Here is a 16,318-nt window from a genome sequence, read left to right on the forward strand (position 1 = left end):
AACTGCAGCGGAATTCCTAGAACAATGGAAGAGTTCTGATGCATTTTTAAACTGCAGCGGAATTCCTAGAACAATGGAAGAGTTCCGAAGCATTTTTAAACGTCAGCGGAATTCTCAGAACAATGGAAGTGTTCCGAAGCATTTTTAAACTTCAGCAGAATTCTGAGAACAATGGAAGAGTTCCGACGCATTTTTAAACGTCAGCGGAATTCCGAGAACAATGGAAGAGTTCCGAAGCATTTTTAAACTTCAGCGGAATTCCAAGAAAAATGGAAGAGTTCCGAAGCATTTTTAAATGTCAGCAGAATTCTCAGAACAATGGAAGTGTTACGAAGCATTTTTAAACTTCAGCAGAATTCCGAGAACAATGGAAGAGTTCCGAAGCATTTTTAAACTTCAGCGGAATTCCGAGAACAGTGGAAGAGTTCCGAAGCATTTTTAAACATCAGCGGAATTCCGAGAACAAAGGAAGAGTTTTGAAGCATTTTTGATCTTCAGCGGAATTCCTAGAACAATGGAAGAGTTCAGAACCATTTTTAAACTTCAGCGGAATTCCGAGAACAATGGAAGAGTTCCGAAGCATTTTTAAACGTCAGCGGAATGCCGAGAAAAATGGAAGAGTTCCGACGCATTTTTAAACGTCAGCGGAATTCCGAGAACAATGGAAGAGTTCCGAAGTATTTTTAAACTTCAGCGGAATTCCGAGAACAATGGAAGAGTTCCGAAGCATTTTTAAATGTCAGCGGAATGCCGAGAACAATGGAAGAGTTCCGACGCATTTTTAGACGTCAACGGAATTCCGAGAACAATGGAAGAGTTCCGAAGCATTTTTAAACGTCAGCGGAATGCCGAGAAAAATGGAAGAGTTCCGAAGCATTTTTGATCTTCAGCGGAATTCCGAGAACAATGGAAGTGTTACGAAGCATTTTTAAACTTCAGCAGAATTCCGAGAACAATGGAAGAGTTCCGAAGCATTTTTAAACTGCAGCGGAATTCCGAGAACAATGGAAGAGTTCTGATGCATTTTTAAACTGCAGCGGAATTCCTAGAACAATGGAAGAGTTCCGAAGCATTTTTAAACGTCAGCGGAATTCTCAGAACAATGGAAGTGTTCCGAAGCATTTTTAAACTTCAGCAGAATTCTGAGAACAATGGAAGAGTTCCGACGCATTTTTAAACGTCAGCGGAATTCCGAGAACAATGGAAGAGTTCCGAAGCATTTTTAAACTTCAGCGGAATTCCGAGAACAATGGAAGAGTTCCGAAGCATTTTTAAATGTCAGCGGAATGCCGAGAACAATGGAAGAGTTCCGACGCATTTTTAAAGGTCAGCGGAATTCCGAGAACAATGTAAGAGATCTGAAGCATTTTTAAACTTCAGCAGAATTTCGAGAGCAATGGAAGAGTTCCGACGCATTTTTAAAGGTCAGCGGAATTCCGAGAACAATGTAAGAGTTCCGAAGCATTTTTAAACTTCAGCGGAATTCCGAGAAAAATGGAAGAGTTGCGAAGCATTTTTAACTTCAGCAGAATTCCGAGAACAATGGAAGAGTTCCGAAGAATTTTTAAACGTCAGCGGAATTCTCAGAACAATGGAAGTGTTCCGAATCATTTTTAAACTTCAGCAGAATTCCAAGAACAATGGAAGAGTTCCGAAGCATTTTTAAACGTCAGCGGAATGCCGAGAAAAATGGAAGAGTTCCGAAGCATTTTTAAACTTCAGCAGAATTCCGAGAACAGTGGAAGAGTTCCGAAGCATTTTTAAACATCAGCGGAATTCCGAGAACAAAGGAAGAGTTCTGAAGCATTTTTGATATTCAGCGGAATTCCGAGAACAGTGGAAGAGTTCCGACGCATTTTTAAACGTCAACGGAATTCCGAGAAAAATGGAAGAGTTCCGAAGCATTTTTAAACGTCAGCGGAATGCCGAGAAAAATGGAAGAGTTCCGAAGCATTTTTAAACTTCAGCAGAATTCCGAGAACAGTGGAAGAGTTCCGAAGCATTTTTAAACATCAGCGGAATTCCGAGAACAAAGGAAGAGTTCCGAAGCATTTTTAAACGTCAGCGGAATGCCGAGAACAATGGAAGAGTTCTGACGCATTTTTAAACGTCAGCGGAATTCCGAGAACAATGGAAGAGTTCCGAAGCATTTTTAAACGTCAGCGGAATTCTGAGAACAATGGAAGAGTTCCGAAGCATTTTTAATCTTCAGCGGAATTCCGAGAACAATGGAACAGTGCCGAAGCATTTTTAACTTCAGCGGAATTCCGAGAACAATGGAAGAGTTCCAAAGCAATTTTAAACTTCAGCGGAATTCCGAGAACAATGGAAGAGTTCCGAAGCATTTTTAAACTGCAGCGGAATTCCTAGAACAATGGAAGAGTTCTGATGCATTTTTAAACTGCAGCGGAATTCCTAGAACAATGGAAGAGTTCCGAAGCATTTTTAAACTTCAGCGGAATTCCAAGAAAAATGGAAGAGTTCCGAAGCATTTTTAAATGTCAGCAGAATTCTCAGAACAATGGAAGTGTTACGAAGCATTTTTAAACTTCAGCAGAATTCCGAGAACAATGGAAGAGTTCCGAAGCATTTTTAAACTTCAGCGGAATTCCGAGAACAGTGGAAGAGTTCCGAAGCATTTTTAAACATCAGCGGAATTCCGAGAACAAAGGAAGAGTTCCGAAGCATTTTTGATCTTCAGCGGAATTCCGAGAACAATGGAAGAGTTCCGAAGCATTTTTAAACATCAGCGGAATGCCGAGAACAATGGAAGAGTTCCGACGCATTTTTAAACGTCAGCGGAATTCCGAGAACAATGGAAGAGTTCCGAAGTATTTTTAAACTTCAGCGGAATTCCGAGAACAATGGAAGAGTTCCGAAGCATTTTTAAATGTCAGCGGAATGCCGAGAACAATGGAAGAGTTCCGAAGCATTTTTAAACGTCAGCGGAATGCCGAGAAAAATGGAAGAGTTCCGAAGCATTTTTAAACTTCAGCAGAATTCTGAGAACAGTGGAAGAGTTCCGAAGCATTTTTAAACATCAGCGGAATGCCGAGAACAATGGAAGAGTTCCGACGCATTTTTAAACGTCAGCGGAATTCCGAGAACAATGGAAGAGTTCCGAAGTATTTTTAAACTTCAGCGGAATTCCGAGAACAATGGAAGAGTTCCGAAGAATTTTTGATCTTCAGCGGAATTCCGAGAACAATGGAAGAGTTCCGAAGCATTTTTAAACGTCAGCGGAATGCCGAGAACAATGGAAGAGTTCCGACGCATTTTTAAACGTCAGCGGAATTCCGAGAACAATGGAAGAGTTCCGAAGCATTTTTAAACTTCAGCGGAATTCCAAGAAAAATGGAAGAGTTCCGAAGCATTTTTAAATGTCAGCAGAATTCTCAGAACAATGGAAGTGTTACGAAGCATTTTTAAACTTCAGCAGAATTCCGAGAACAATGGAAGAGTTCCGAAGCATTTTTAAACGTCAGCGGAATGCCGAGAACAATGGAAGAGTTCTGATGCATTTTTAAACGTCAGCGGAATTCTCAGAACAATGGAAGTGTTCCGAAGCATTTTTAAACGTCAGCGGAATTCTCAGAACAATGGAAGTGTTCCGAAGCATTTTTAAACTTCAGCAGAATTCCGAGAACAGTGGAAGAGTTCCGAAGCATTTTTAAACTTTAGCAGAATTCCGAGAACAATGGAGGCGTTCCGAAGCATTTTTAAACGTCAGCGGAATTCTCAGAACAATGGAAGTGTTCCGAAGCATTTTTAAACTTCAGCAGAATTCCAAGAACAATGGAAGAGTTCCGAAGCATTTTTAAACTTCAGCGGAATTCCGAGAACAGTGGAAGAGTTCCGAAGCATTTTTAAACATCAGCGGAATTCCAAGAACAAAGGAGGAGTTTTGAAGCATTTTTGATCTTCAGCGGAATTCCTAGAACAATGGAAGAGTTCAGAACCATTTTTAAACTTCAGCGGAATTCCGAGAAAAATGGAAGAGTTCCGAAGCATTTTTAAATGTCAGCAGAATTCTCAGAACAATGGAAGTGTTACGAAGCATTTTTAAACTTCAGCAGAATTCCGAGAACAATGGAAGAGTTCCGAAGCATTTTTAAACTTCAGCGAAATTCCGAGAACAATGGAAGAGTTCCGAAGCATTTTTAAACATCAGCGGAATTCCAAGAACAAAGGAGGAGTTTTGAAGCATTTTTGATCTTCAGCGGAATTCCTAGAACAATGGAAGAGTTCAGAACCATTTTTAAACTTCAGCGGAATTCCGAGAACAATGGAAGAGTTCCGAAGCATTTTTAAACGTCAGCGGAATGCCGAGAAAAATGGAAGAGTTCCGAAGCATTTTTAAACTGCAGCGGAATTCCTAGAACAATGGAAGAGTTCTGGTGCATTTTTAAACTGCAGCGGAATTCCTAGAACAATGGAAGAGTTCCGAAGCATTTTTAAACTTCAGCGGAATTCCGAGAACAATGGAAGAGTTCCGAAGCATTTTTAAATGTCAGCGGAATGCCGAGAACAATGGAAGAGTTCCGACGCATTTTTAAACGTCAACGGAATTCCGAGAACAATGGAAGAGTTCCGAAGCATTTTTAAACGTCAGCGGAATGCCGAGAAAAATGGAAGAGTTCCGAAGCATTTTTAAACTTCAGCGGAATTCCGAGAACAGTGGAAGAGTTCCGAAGCATTTTTAAACATCAGCGGAATTCCGAGAACAAAGGAAGAGTTCCGAAGCATTTTTAAACTTCAGCGGAATTCCGAGAAAAATGGAAGAGTTCCGAAGCATTTTTAAATGTCAGCAGAATTCTCAGAACAATGGAAGTGTTACGAAGCATTTTTAAACTTCAGCAGAATTCCGAGAACAATGGAAGAGTTCCGAAGCATTTTTAAACTTCAGCGAAATTCCGAGAACAATGGAAGAGTTCCGAAGCATTTTTAAACATCAGCGGAATTCCAAGAACAAAGGAGGAGTTTTGAAGCATTTTTGATCTTCAGCGGAATTCCTAGAACAATGGAAGAGTTCAGAACCATTTTTAAACTTCAGCGGAATTCCGAGAACAATGGAAGAGTTCCGAAGCATTTTTAAACGTCAGCGGAATGCCGAGAAAAATGGAAGAGTTCCGACGCATTTTTAAACGTCAGCGGAATTCCGAGAACAATGGAAGAGTTCCGAAGTATTTTTAAACTTCAGCGGAATTCCGAGAACAATGGAAGAGTTCCGAAGCATTTTTAAATGTCAGCGGAATGCCGAGAACAATGGAAGAGTTCCGACGCATTTTTAGACGTCAACGGAATTCCGAGAACAATGGAAGAGTTCCGAAGCATTATTAAACGTCAGCGGAATGCCGAAAAAAATGGAAGAGTTCCGAAGCATTTTTGATCTTCAGCGGAATTCCGAGAACAATGGAAGTGTTACGAAGCATTTTTAAACTTCAGCAGAATTCCGAGAACAATGGAAGAGTTCCGAAGCATTTTTAAACTGCAGCGGAATTCCGAGAACAATGGAAGAGTTCTGATGCATTTTTAAACTGCAGCGGAATTCCTAGAACAATGGAAGAGTTCCGAAGCATTTTTAAACATCAGCGGAATTCTCAGAACAATGGAAGTGTTCCGAAGCATTTTTAAACTTCAGCAGAATTCTGAGAACAATGGAAGAGTTCCGACGCATTTTTAAACGTCAGCGGAATTCCGAGAACAATGGAAGAGTTCCGAAGCATTTTTAAACTTCAGCGGAATTCCGAGAACAATGGAAGAGTTCCGAAGCATTTTTAAATGTCAGCGGAATGCCGAGAACAATGGAAGAGTTCCGACGCATTTTTAAACATCAACGGAATTCCGAGAACAATGGAAGAGTTCCGAAGCATTTTTAAACGTCAGCGGAATGCCGAGAAAAATGGAAGAGTTCCGAAGCATTTTTAAACTTCAGCGGAATTCCGAGAACAGTGGAAGAGTTCCGAAGCATTTTTAAACATCAGCGGAATTCCGAGAACAAAGGAAGAGTTCCGAAGCATTTTTGATCTTCAGCGGAATTCTGAGAACAATGGAAGAGTTCTGAAGCATTTTTAAACGTCAGCGGAATGCCGAGAACAATGGAAGAGTTCCGACGCATTTTTAAACGTCAGCGGAATTCCGAGAACAATGGAAGAGTTCCGAAGCATTTTTAAACTTCAGCGGAATTCCGAGAACAATGGAAGAGTTCCGAAGCATTTTTAAACTTCAGCAGAATTCCGAGAACAGTGGAAGAGTTCCGAAGCATTTTTAAACATCAGCGGAATTCCGAGAACAAAGGAAGAGTTCCGAAGCATTTTTGATCTTCAGCGGAATTCCGAGAACAATGGAAGAGTTCCGAAGCATTTTTAAACGTCAGCGGAATGCCGAGAACAATGGAAGAGTTCTGATGCATTTTTAAACGTCAGCGGAATTCTCAGAACAATGGAAGTGTTCCGAAGCATTTTTAAACGTCAGCGGAATTCTCAGAACAATGGAAGTGTTCCGAAGCATTTTTAAACTTCAGCAGAATTCTGAGAACAATGGAAGAGTTCCGACGCATTTTTAAAGGTCAGCGGAATTCCGAGAACAATGTAAGAGTTCCGAAGCATTTTTAAACTTCAGCAGAATTCCGAGAAAAATGGAAGAGTTGCGAAGCATTTTTAACTTCAGCGGAATTCCGAGAACAATGGAAGAGTTCCGAAGCATTTTTAAACATCAGCAGTATTCTCAGAACAATGGAAGAGCTCCAAAGCATTTTTAAACTTCAGCAGAATTCCGAGAACAATGGAGGCGTTCCGAAGCATTTTTAAACGTCAGCGGAATGCCGAGAACAATGGAAGAGTTCCGACGCATTTTTAAACGTCAACGGAATTCCGAGAACAATGGAAGAGTTCCGAAGCATTTTTAAACGTCAGCGGAATGCCGAGAAAAATGGAAGAGTTCCGAAGCATTTTTAAACGTCAGCGGAATTCCGAGAACAATGGAAGAGTTCCGAAGCATTTTTAAACGTCAACGGAATTCCGAGAACAATGGAAGAGTTCCGAAGCATTTTTAAACGTCAGCGGAATGCCGAGAAAAATGAAAGAGTTCCGAAGCATTTTTAAACTTCAGCGGAATTCCGAGAACAGTGGAAGAGTTCCGAAGCATTTTTAAACATCAGCGGAATTCCGAGAACAAAGGAAGAGTTCCGAAGCATTTTTGATCTTCAGCGGAATTCTGAGAACAATGGAAGAGTTCCGAAGCATTTTTAAACGTCAGCGGAATGCCGAGAACAATGGAAGAGTTCCGACGCATTTTTAAACTTCAGCGGAATTCCGAGAACAATGAAGAGTTCCGAAGCATTTTTAAACTTTAGCAGAATTCCGAGAACAATGGAGGCGTTCCGAAGCGTTTTTAAACGTCAGCGGAATTCTCAGAACAATGGAAGTGTTCCGAAGCATTTTTAAACTTCAGCAGAATTCCGAGAACAGTGGAAGAGTTCCGAAGCATTTTTAAACGTCAGCGGAATTCCGAGAACAATGGAAGAGTTCCGAAGCATTTTTAAATGTCAGCGGAATGCCGAGAACAATGGAAGAGTTCCGACGCATTTTTAAACGTCAACGGAATTCCGAGAACAATGGAAGAGTTCCGAAGCATTTTTAAACGTCAGCGGAATGCCGAGAAAAATGGAAGAGTTCCGAAGCATTTTTAAACTTCAGCGGAATTCCGAGAACAGTGGAAGAGTTCCGAAGCATTTTTAAACATCAGCGGAATTCCGAGAACAAAGGAAGAGTTCCGAAGCATTTTTGATCTTCAGCGGAATTCTGAGAACAATGGAAGAGTTCCGAAGCATTTTTAAACGTCAGCGGAATGCCGAGAACAATGGAAGAGTTCCGACGCATTTTTAAACTTCAGCGGAATTCCGAGAACAATGGAAGAGTTCCGAAGCATTTTTAAACTTTAGCAGAATTCCGAGAACAATGGAGGCGTTCCGAAGCGTTTTTAAACGTCAGCGGAATTCTCAGAACAATGGAAGTGTTCCGAAGCATTTTTAAACTTCAGCAGAATTCCGAGAACAGTGGAAGAGTTCCGAAGCATTTTTAAACTTCAGCGGAATTCCGAGAACAGTGGAAGAGTTCCAAAGCATTTTTAAACATCAGCGGAATTCCGAGAACAAAGGAAGAGTTCCGAAGCATTTTTGATCTTCAGCGGAATTCCGAGAACAATGGAAGAGTTCCGAAGCATTTTTAAACATCAGCGGAATTCCGAGAACAAAGGAAGAGTTCCGAAGCATTTTTGATCTTCAGCGGAATTCCGAGAACAATGGAAGAGTTCCGAAGCATTTTTAAACTTCAGCAGAATTTCGAGAGCAATGGAAGAGTTCCGACGCATTTTTAAAGGTCAGCGGAATTCCGAGAACAATGGAAGAGTTCCGAAGCATTTTTAAACGTCAGCGGAAAGCCGAGAAAAATGGAAGAGTTCCGAAGCATTTTTAAACTTCAGCGGAATTCCGAGAACAGTGGAAGAGTTCCGAAGCATTTTTAAACATCAGCGGAATTCCGAGAACAAAGGAAGAGTTCCGAAGCATTTTTGATCTTCAGCGGAATTCTGAGAACAATGGAAGAGTTCCGAAGCATTTTTAAACGTCAGCGGAATGCCGAGAACAATGGAAGAGTTCCGACGCATTTTTAAACTTCAGCGGAATTCCGAGAACAATGGAAGAGTTCCGAAGCATTTTTAAACTTTAGCAGAATTCCGAGAACAATGGAGGCGTTCCGAAGCGTTTTTAAACGTCAGCGGAATTCTCAGAACAATGGAAGTGTTCCGAAGCATTTTTAAACTTCAGCAGAATTCCGAGAACAGTGGAAGAGTTCCGAAGCATTTTTAAACTTCAGCGGAATTCCGAGAACAGTGGAAGAGTTCCAAAGCATTTTTAAACATCAGCGGAATTCCGAGAACAAAGGAAGAGTTCCGAAGCATTTTTGATCTTCAGCGGAATTCCGAGAACAATGGAAGAGTTCCGAAGCATTTTTAAACATCAGCGGAATTCCGAGAACAAAGGAAGAGTTCCGAAGCATTTTTGATCTTCAGCGGAATTCCGAGAACAATGGAAGAGTTCCGAAGCATTTTTAAACTTCAGCAGAATTTCGAGAGCAATGGAAGAGTTCCGACGCATTTTTAAAGGTCAGCGGAATTCCGAGAACAATGGAAGAGTTCCGAAGCATTTTTAAACGTCAGCGGAATGCCGAGAAAAATGGAAGAGTTCCGAAGCATTTTTAAACTTCAGCGGAATTCCGAGAACAGTGGAAGAGTTCCGAAGCATTTTTAAACATCAGCGGAATTCCGAGAACAAAGGAAGAGTTCCGAAGCATTTTTGATCTTCAGCGGAATTCTGAGAACAATGGAAGAGTTCCGAAGCATTTTTAAACGTCAGCGGAATGCCGAGAACAATGGAAGAGTTCCGACGCATTTTTAAACGTCAGCGGAATTCCGAGAACAATGGAAGAGTTCCGATGCATTTTTAAACTGAAGCGGAATTCCTAGAACAATGGAAGAGTTCTGATGCATTTTTAAACTGCAGCGGAATTCCTAGAACAATGGAAGAGTTCCGAAGCATTTTTAAACTTCAGCGGAATTCCGAGAAAAATGGAAGAGTTCCAAAGCATTTTTAAATGTCAGCAGAATTCTCAGAACAATGGAAGTGTTACGAAGCATTTTTAAACTTCAGCAGAATTCCGAGAAGAATGGAAGAGTTCCGAAGCATTTTTAAACTTCAGCGGAATTCCGAGAACAAAGGAAGAGTTCCGAAGCATTTTTGATCTTCAGCGGAATTCTGAGAACAATGGAAGAGTTCTGAAGCATTTTTAAACTTCAGCAGAATTCCGAGAAGAATGGAAGAGTTCCGAAGCATTTTTAAACTTCAGCGGAATTCCGAGAACAAAGGAAGAGTTCCGAAGCATTTTTGATCTTCAGCGGAATTCTGAGAACAATGGAAGAGTTCTGAAGCATTTTTAAACGTCAGCGGAATGCCGAGAACAATGGAAGAGTTCCGACGCATTTTTAAACGTCAGCGGAATTCCGAGAACAATGGAAGAGTTCCGAAGCATTTTTAAACTTCAGCGGAATTCCGAGAACAATGGAAGAGTTCCGAAGCATTTTTAAACTTCAGCAGAATTCCGAGAACAGTGGAAGAGTTCCGAAGCATTTTTAAACATCAGCGGAATTCCGAGAACAAAGGAAGAGTTCCGAAGCATTTTTGATCTTCAGCGGAATTCCAAGAACAATGGAAGAGTTCCGAAGCATTTTTAAACGTCAGCGGAATGCCGAGAACAATGGAAGAGTTCTGATGCATTTTTAAACGTCAGCGGAATTCTCAGAACAATGGAAGTGTTCCGAAGCATTTTTAAACGTCAGCGGAATTCTCAGAACAATGGAAGTGTTCCGAAGCATTTTTAAACTTCAGCAGAATTCTGAGAACAATGGAAGAGTTCCGACGCATTTTTAAAGGTCAGCGGAATTCCGAGAACAATGTAAGAGTTCCGAAGCATTTTTAAACTTCAGCAGAATTCCGAGAAAAATGGAAGAGTTGCGAAGCATTTTTAACTTCAGCGGAATTCCGAGAACAATGGAAGAGTTCCGAAGCATTTTTAAACATCAGCAGTATTCTCAGAACAATGGAAGAGCTCCAAAGCATTTTTAAACTTCAGCAGAATTCCGAGAAAAATGGAAGAGTTCCGAAGCATTTTTAAACTTTAGCAGAATTCCGAGAACAATGGAGGCGTTCCGAAGCATTTTTAAACGTCAGCGGAATGCCGAGAACAATGGAAGAGTTCCGACGCATTTTTAAACGTCAACGGAATTCCGAGAACAATGGAAGAGTTCCGAAGCATTTTTAAACGTCAGCGGAATGCCGAGAAAAATGGAAGAGTTCCGAAGCATTTTTAAGCGTCAGCGGAATTCCGAGAACAATGGAAGAGTTCCGAAGCATTTTTAAATGTCAGCGGAATGCCGAGAACAATGGAAGAGTTCCGACGCATTTTTAAACGTCAACGGAATTCCGAGAACAATGGAAGAGTTCCGAAGCATTTTTAAACGTCAGCGGAATGCCGAGAAAAATGAAAGAGTTCCGAAGCATTTTTAAACTTCAGCGGAATTCCGAGAACAGTGGAAGAGTTCCGAAGCATTTTTAAACATCAGCGGAATTCCGAGAACAAAGGAAGAGTTCCGAAGCATTTTTGATCTTCAGCGGAATTCTGAGAACAATGGAAGAGTTCCGAAGCATTTTTAAACGTCAGCGGAATGCCGAGAACAATGGAAGAGTTCCGACGCATTTTTAAACTTCAGCGGAATTCCGAGAACAATGGAAGAGTTCCGAAGCATTTTTAAACTTTAGCAGAATTCCGAGAACAATGGAGGCGTTCCGAAGCGTTTTTAAACGTCAGCGGAATTCTCAGAACAATGGAAGTGTTCCGAAGCATTTTTAAACTTCAGCAGAATTCCGAGAACAGTGGAAGAGTTCCGAAGCATTTTTAAACGTCAGCGGAATTCCGAGAACAATGGAAGAGTTCCGAAGCATTTTTAAATGTCAGCGGAATGCCGAGAACAATGGAAGAGTTCCGACGCATTTTTAAACGTCAACGGAATTCCGAGAACAATGGAAGAGTTCCGAAGCATTTTTAAACGTCAGCGGAATGCCGAGAAAAATGGAAGAGTTCCGAAGCATTTTTAAACTTCAGCGGAATTCCGAGAACAGTGGAAGAGTTCCGAAGCATTTTTAAACATCAGCGGAATTCCGAGAACAAAGGAAGAGTTCCGAAGCATTTTTGATCTTCAGCGGAATTCTGAGAACAATGGAAGAGTTCCGAAGCATTTTTAAACGTCAGCGGAATGCCGAGAACAATGGAAGAGTTCCGACGCATTTTTAAACTTCAGCGGAATTCCGAGAACAATGGAAGAGTTCCGAAGCATTTTTAAACTTTAGCAGAATTCCGAGAACAATGGAGGCGTTCCGAAGCGTTTTTAAACGTCAGCGGAATTCTCAGAACAATGGAAGTGTTCCGAAGCATTTTTAAACTTCAGCAGAATTCCGAGAACAGTGGAAGAGTTCCGAAGCATTTTTAAACTTCAGCGGAATTCCGAGAACAGTGGAAGAGTTCCAAAGCATTTTTAAACATCAGCGGAATTCCGAGAACAAAGGAAGAGTTCCGAAGCATTTTTGATCTTCAGCGGAATTCCGAGAACAATGGAAGAGTTCCGAAGCATTTTTAAACATCAGCGGAATTCCGAGAACAAAGGAAGAGTTCCGAAGCATTTTTGATCTTCAGCGGAATTCCGAGAACAATGGAAGAGTTCCGAAGCATTTTTAAACTTCAGCAGAATTTCGAGAGCAATGGAAGAGTTCCGACGCATTTTTAAAGGTCAGCGGAATTCCGAGAACAATGGAAGAGTTCCGAAGCATTTTTAAACGTCAGCGGAAAGCCGAGAAAAATGGAAGAGTTCCGAAGCATTTTTAAACTTCAGCGGAATTCCGAGAACAGTGGAAGAGTTCCGAAGCATTTTTAAACATCAGCGGAATTCCGGGAACAAAGGAAGAGTTCCGAAGCATTTTTGATCTTCAGCGGAATTCTGAGAACAATGGAAGAGTTCCGAAGCATTTTTAAACGTCAGCGGAATGCCGAGAACAATGGAAGAGTTCCGACGCATTTTTAAACTTCAGTGGAATTCCGAGAACAATGGAAGAGTTCCGAAGCATTTTTAAACTTTAGCAGAATTCCGAGAACAATGGAGGCGTTCCGAAGCGTTTTTAAACGTCAGCGGAATTCTCAGAACAATGGAAGTGTTCCGAAGCATTTTTAAACTTCAGCAGAATTCCGAGAACAGTGGAAGAGTTCCGAAGCATTTTTAAACTTCAGCGGAATTCCGAGAACAGTGGAAGAGTTCCAAAGCATTTTTAAACATCAGCGGAATTCCGAGAACAAAGGAAGAGTTCCGAAGCATTTTTGATCTTCAGCGGAATTCCGAGAACAATGGAAGAGTTCCGAAGCATTTTTAAACATCAGCGGAATTCCGAGAACAAAGGAAGAGTTCCGAAGCATTTTTGATCTTCAGCGGAATTCCGAGAACAATGGAAGAGTTCCGAAGCATTTTTAAACTTCAGCAGAATTTCGAGAGCAATGGAAGAGTTCCGACGCATTTTTAAAGGTCAGCGGAATTCCGAGAACAATGGAAGAGTTCCGAAGCATTTTTAAACGTCAGCGGAATGCCGAGAAAAATGGAAGAGTTCCGAAGCATTTTTAAACTTCAGCGGAATTCCGAGAACAGTGGAAGAGTTCCGAAGCATTTTTAAACATCAGCGGAATTCCGAGAACAAAGGAAGAGTTCCGAAGCATTTTTGATCTTCAGCGGAATTCTGAGAACAATGGAAGAGTTCCGAAGCATTTTTAAACGTCAGCGGAATGCCGAGAACAATGGAAGAGTTCCGACGCATTTTTAAACGTCAGCGGAATTCCGAGAACAATGGAAGAGTTCCGATGCATTTTTAAACTGAAGCGGAATTCCTAGAACAATGGAAGAGTTCTGATGCATTTTTAAACTGCAGCGGAATTCCTAGAACAATGGAAGAGTTCCGAAGCATTTTTAAACTTCAGCGGAATTCCGAGAAAAATGGAAGAGTTCCAAAGCATTTTTAAATGTCAGCAGAATTCTCAGAACAATGGAAGTGTTACGAAGCATTTTTAAACTTCAGCAGAATTCCGAGAAGAATGGAAGAGTTCCGAAGCATTTTTAAACTTCAGCGGAATTCCGAGAACAAAGGAAGAGTTCCGAAGCATTTTTGATCTTCAGCGGAATTCTGAGAACAATGGAAGAGTTCTGAAGCATTTTTAAACTTCAGCAGAATTCCGAGAAGAATGGAAGAGTTCCGAAGCATTTTTAAACTTCAGCGGAATTCCGAGAACAAAGGAAGAGTTCCGAAGCATTTTTGATCTTCAGCGGAATTCTGAGAACAATGGAAGAGTTCTGAAGCATTTTTAAACGTCAGCGGAATGCCGAGAACAATGGAAGAGTTCCGACGCATTTTTAAACGTCAGCGGAATTCCGAGAACAATGGAAGAGTTCCGAAGCATTTTTAAACTTCAGCGGAATTCCGAGAACAATGGAAGAGTTCCGAAGCATTTTTAAACTTCAGCAGAATTCCGAGAACAGTGGAAGAGTTCCGAAGCATTTTTAAACATCAGCGGAATTCCGAGAACAAAGGAAGAGTTCCGAAGCATTTTTGATCTTCAGCGGAATTCCGAGAACAATGGAAGAGTTCCGAAGCATTTTTAAACGTCAGCGGAATGCCGAGAACAATGGAAGAGTTCTGATGCATTTTTAAACGTCAGCGGAATTCTCAGAACAATGGAAGTGTTCCGAAGCATTTTTAAACGTCAGCGGAATTCTCAGAACAATGGAAGTGTTCCGAAGCATTTTTAAACTTCAGCAGAATTCTGAGAACAATGGAAGAGTTCCGACGCATTTTTAAAGGTCAGCGGAATTCCGAGAACAATGTAAGAGTTCCGAAGCATTTTTAAACTTCAGCAGAATTCCGAGAAAAATGGAAGAGTTGCGAAGCATTTTTAACTTCAGCGGAATTCCGAGAACAATGGAAGAGTTCCGAAGCATTTTTAAACATCAGCAGTATTCTCAGAACAATGGAAGAGCTCCAAAGCATTTTTAAACTTCAGCAGAATTCCGAGAAAAATGGAAGAGTTCCGAAGCATTTTTAAACTTTAGCAGAATTCCGAGAACAATGGAGGCGTTCCGAAGCATTTTTAAACGTCAGCGGAATGCCGAGAACAATGGAAGAGTTCCGACGCATTTTTAAACGTCAACGGAATTCCGAGAACAATGGAAGAGTTCCGAAGCATTTTTAAACGTCAGCGGAATGCCGAGAAAAATGGAAGAGTTCCGAAGCATTTTTAAACGTCAGCGGAATTCCGAGAACAATGGAAGAGTTCCGAAGCATTTTTAAATGTCAGCGGAATGCCGAGAACAATGGAAGAGTTCCGACGCATTTTTAAACGTCAACGGAATTCCGAGAACAATGGAAGAGTTCCGAAGCATTTTTAAACGTCAGCGGAATGCCGAGAAAAATGAAAGAGTTCCGAAGCATTTTTAAACTTCAGCGGAATTCCGAGAACAGTGGAAGAGTTCCGAAGCATTTTTAAACATCAGCGGAATTCCGAGAACAAAGGAAGAGTTCCGAAGCATTTTTGATCTTCAGCGGAATTCTGAGAACAATGGAAGAGTTCCGAAGCATTTTTAAACGTCAGCGGAATGCCGAGAACAATGGAAGAGTTCCGACGCATTTTTAAACTTCAGCGGAATTCCGAGAACAATGGAAGAGTTCCGAAGCATTTTTAAACTTTAGCAGAATTCCGAGAACAATGGAGGCGTTCCGAAGCGTTTTTAAACGTCAGCGGAATTCTCAGAACAATGGAAGTGTTCCGAAGCATTTTTAAACTTCAGCAGAATTCCGAGAACAGTGGAAGAGTTCCGAAGCATTTTTAAACGTCAGCGGAATTCCGAGAACAATGGAAGAGTTCCGAAGCATTTTTAAATGTCAGCGGAATGCCGAGAACAATGGAAGAGTTCCGACGCATTTTTAAACGTCAACGGAATTCCGAGAACAATGGAAGAGTTCCGAAGCATTTTTAAACGTCAGCGGAATGCCGAGAAAAATGGAAGAGTTCCGAAGCATTTTTAAACTTCAGCGGAATTCCGAGAACAGTGGAAGAGTTCCGAAGCATTTTTAAACATCAGCGGAATTCCGAGAACAAAGGAAGAGTTCCGAAGCATTTTTGATCTTCAGCGGAATTCTGAGAACAATGGAAGAGTTCCGAAGCATTTTTAAACGTCAGCGGAATGCCGAGAACAATGGAAGAGTTCCGACGCATTTTTAAACTTCAGCGGAATTCCGAGAACAATGGAAGAGTTCCGAAGCATTTTTAAACTTTAGCAGAATTCCGAGAACAATGGAGGCGTTCCGAAGCGTTTTTAAACGTCAGCGGAATTCTCAGAACAATGGAAGTGTTCCGAAGCATTTTTAAACTTCAGCAGAATTCCGAGAACAGTGGAAGAGTTCCGAAGCATTTTTAAACTTCAGCGGAATTCCGAGAACAGTGGAAGAGTTCCAAAGCATTTTTAAACATCAGCGGAATTCCGAGAACAAAGGAAGAGTTCCGAAGCATTTTTGATCTTCAGCGGAATTCCGAGAACAATGGAAGAGTTCCGAAGCATTTTTAAACATCAGCGGAATTCCGAGAACAAAGGAAGAGTTCCGAAGCATTTTTGATCTTCA

This window comes from Phyllobates terribilis, unplaced genomic scaffold (assembly GCF_046119375.1).
Source record: "Phyllobates terribilis strain yellow unplaced genomic scaffold, ASM4611937v1 Scaffold_2__4_contigs__length_985480577, whole genome shotgun sequence".
Taxonomy (NCBI): Eukaryota; Metazoa; Chordata; class Amphibia; order Anura; family Dendrobatidae; genus Phyllobates; species Phyllobates terribilis.